Genomic DNA, 4,087 nt, shown 5'->3' on the forward strand with positions numbered 1-4,087 from the left:
CTTCGCACCCACCATCGGCTCTGTACTTCAGATGAGGATGAGCCTAAGTATGAATTGCTTATCCCAGGTTCAGAGGACCGAGTTTGTCATGGGAGAGCCAATGAAACGGCTCCTCATTTCTTCTTTATGTATGAGTGCATGATCACCCATCTGGGCGTCTTTCTACCCTTTTCAGATTTTGAGGTGTCTGTTTTGCAGCATTGTCGGGTTGCCCCTACCCAGCTTCACCCCAACTCTTGGGGTTTCTTGAAAATTTATCAATTTATTAGCCATGCTCTGGATTTTCCGACCTCTCTGAAGATCTTTTTCCATCTTTTTCATACGACCAAGCCTTTTAGTGGGCTGAACAATAAACAACAATGGGTTTCCTTCCGAGCCATACAAGGTCGGAGAATTTTTACCCTTTTTGACGAGTCCTTCCATGATTTTAAAAATTACTTTTTTAAAGTGCAAGCTGTAGAGGGTCATCACCCCTTTTTTCTGGATGATAACTCTTCTCCTCGCTTTCCCTTATACTGACTGGAGGCTTCCCCTTGTGAGAATTATGGTCTGGATGACCTGGATGAAGTAGAGGCTGCCATTGTGGGGTTCCTCCGAGAAGTGTGGGGGAGGGCCCCATACTTGGATACCAAAAAGTTTCTCCAGGGGTCTCCGACCTTTATCCAAGCACAGCTAGGTAGTTTTCTCTTGTTTATTAGATTCCCGACTTGTTTGATTCCTTAGCTATTGTTTTCTTTTTCAGAAATGGCAAAGACAAATGCCCAGGAATCTTACCAGAGAGTCCAGGAGGCCAAAGCCAAGTCTCACGCCCGGACTGGTGGTGCCAGGGTCATCTCTCCTCCTCCTCCTCCTCGGAACGTTGGGACTCTTTCCAAACCCATTGTGATTTCTTCTTCAGCTTCCTCTCAGCCGCCCCCCGTCGTCCGACCTTCCCCTGATCCAAAGAAGCGCAAGACCTTAGAGTCTGGTTCTTCTGGTGAGGTTAAGGCGGATTCCTTAGAGTCTGGCTCTTCTGGTGAGGTTAAGGCGGATGCTCTTGCATTCGTCTGAAAGAACATCTACCCCCATGCTCGTATAAGCATGGATGATGTGTCTGTTCGGAGCCACCTTACCACTATGGTTGAGGAGAGTCTCAAGGCGGCGGGGGTTTGCAGCAAACTCTTGGATATTTTTGAGAAGGCTCCTCTCAGCTCTTTAGGGATGACCTCGAGGGTCGAGGAGCTGGAAGGAAGGCTTCGTGCATACCAAGAGCATGAGGGAGAGTTGAAGAAGGAAATTGCCAAGCTGAGGGAGGAGAGAGATACCCTCCGGGAGAAAGGAAAGGTTTTGCAGGCCCAATGCAACATGGAGATGGATCTGAGAAAAACCCCAATGCAACATGGAGATGGATCTGAGGAAAACAGCGCAGGCCAGCTATCAAAGTTTATTTAATGATCTTGTGTCTGTGAAGACTGATCTGTTGAATTCTCGGAAGGCATATGATGAGTTGGAGGACTCTATTGCTGATGGCGCCGAGGAGTCTTGGAGGATCTTCCTGGAGCAGGTCAGAGTTATTGCTCCCGACTTGGATCTTTCTCCTTTACATCCTGACAAAGTTGTTATTGATGGTGCCATTGTAGATCCTCCTGCCCCCGTAATCGTTTCCGAGTCAGAATTGAAGACTCGGGGGCAGAGGATTATTGAGTCCCCTCTTCGTTCTAAAGACGCTCCGAGTTCTTCAGTAGATCCTCCTATCTCTTCATCTCCCATGGATGCCTCTGGTGGCGCTCCTCCTGATTCCGGTGATCTGTCTGCTCCTCTTTCTAAAAAATGATTCGTAGCTATTTGGGGGCCCGGCTTGTGGGCTCCTCATTTTAAACTCTTTTATTTACTTTCAGTTGGTTGTGTGGTTTGAACAATTTCCTTTGGCCTTTTAAGGCCGTAAACAAAATATTTAAAAAATATACCCTTTTTAATAAGGGTTTTTAAGTTAAAATAAATGCCCTTTTTTTGGATAAGGGTCTAGATTACCTCATGCGTGTATGCTTTTTTGATTTTTCGAAGTTCCCTTGATCTTTTCCAGAAAACCTTTTGCTTAGGCTTGTTTGTTTCTCTGAGCCTTTGGTTTAAGGACTTTTTAGGACAGCCCTTAAACTTTTTCTTAGGTTTTTCAATCTCTTTTTATTATCCCTTATACTCAACTTTGTTTTAGTGAGTTCCTGTGACTTAGGTTATTTTTGCGATGCGTTTTTCTTTTACTCGTTCCTTCACTCCGATTTACGGGTTGAAGTACTTCCGAGTTTTTCTACTTGAGTTCTCATTTCGACTTATGAGTCGGATTATTCCCGAGTTTTACGATCGGCTTATATAACCTCTTTACGCCGACTTGTACCTCGTCGTTTTATCCTGACGAGCATCTAGGTCGGTTCATGGGATTTTCACGTTTTGTCGAGCTTAAGTCGGCGCGTTTCGTAGAAAGACTTAGGAAAATAAAAAGGATTTTATAATAGATATTGTAGATGAAAAAGATCTTTATTAATTGAGAGGGTACCTTCTTGCTACTAAGGGTTTTTAATAGCCTTTTTTCCCTTAGTCTCTACTATGATGCCTCGTTAAAAACCCTTCTCCAGAAAAAACCCTTTAATTTTGGGAAAAAATCATGAAGTTGGGAAAATAGTACATCAGGGAGTAGAGTTCGCTTTTAACTGTAGTACCTTTTCATATTACAAGCATGCCACGACCTTGGTAGCTCAGTGCCGTTCAGGTCGGTTACTTTATAATAACCTTTTCCTAAAACTTCATTGACTTTGTATGGTCCCTTCCAATTTGCGGCGAGCTTTCCTTCTCCTAATTTGTTGACTCCAATGTCGTTTCTGATTAAGACCAAGTCATCCGGGGCAAATGTTCTTCGAATGACTTTTTTGTTGTACCTTGTAGTCATCCTTTGTTTCAATGCTGCTTCTCTTATCTGGGCATTTTCTCGGACTTCGGGGAGCAAGTCGAGCTCCTCTTTGTGTCCCCGTACGTTTCCGACCTCGTCATGGAGAATTACCCTTGGGCTTTGCTCATTGATTTCTATTGGTATCATGACTTCTACACCATAGACTAGTCGGAAAGGTGTTTCTCCCGTGGCGGATTGGGGGGTTGTCCTATAAGCCCATAGCACCTGAGGGAGCTCTTCAGCCCAAGCTCCTTTTGCTTCCTGCAGTCTCTTCTTTAGCCCTGCCAGTATGACTTTGTTGGCTGTCTCGGCTTGCCCATTGGTTTGTGGGTGCTCCACCGAGGTGAACTGATGTTTAATTTTCATACTGGCTACTAAGCTTCTGAAGGTAGCGTCGGTGAATTGGGTTCCATTATCTGTAGTGATGGAGTAGGGTATCCCATATCTTGTGATGATATTTTTGTAGAGGAACCTGCGACTTCTTTGAGCGGTGATGGTGGCCAATGGTTCTGCTTCTATCCACTTTGTGAAGTAATCTATTCCCATGATCAGGTATTTGACTTGTCCTGGCGCTTGGGAAAAAGGACCTAACAAATCCATTCCCCATTTTGCAAAAGGCCATGGAGAAGTGATACTGATGAGCTCTTCTGGTGGAGCCACGTGGAAATTTGCATGCATCTGACATGGTTGACACTTTTTCACAAATTCTGTGGCATCTTTCTGTAAGGTCGGCCAGTAGAATCCAGCTCGGATTATTTTTCTGGCTAGTGACCTTGCTCCGAGATGATTTTCGCAGATCCCACTATGTACTTCCTCCAATACCTCGGGAGTTTTTGAGGCCGGTACACACTTTAACAATGGTGTTGATATCCCTCTTCTGTAGAGGACATTTCTCACCAAGGTGTAGTGTTGTGCTTGGATCTTTTTAGCTTCTTTCTCCTCCTTAGGGAGGATGTCGAATTTCATGTATTCGACTAAGGGATTCATCCATCCGAGGTTTAAACCGGTTACCTCAAGTACTTCTTGTTTGTCTTCTATTTTTGCTACTGAGGGTTCCTGGAGTGTTTCTTGGATCAGGCTTCTGTTGTTCCCTCCCAGTTTGATACTTGCTAGCTTGGATAGGGCGTCCACTCTACTGTTTAGATCCCGAGTTATGTGTTTAACCTC

The sequence above is a fragment of the Arachis duranensis genome, chromosome 10 (genome assembly GCF_000817695.3).
Source record: "Arachis duranensis cultivar V14167 chromosome 10, aradu.V14167.gnm2.J7QH, whole genome shotgun sequence".
Lineage (NCBI taxonomy): Eukaryota > Viridiplantae > Streptophyta > Magnoliopsida > Fabales > Fabaceae > Arachis > Arachis duranensis.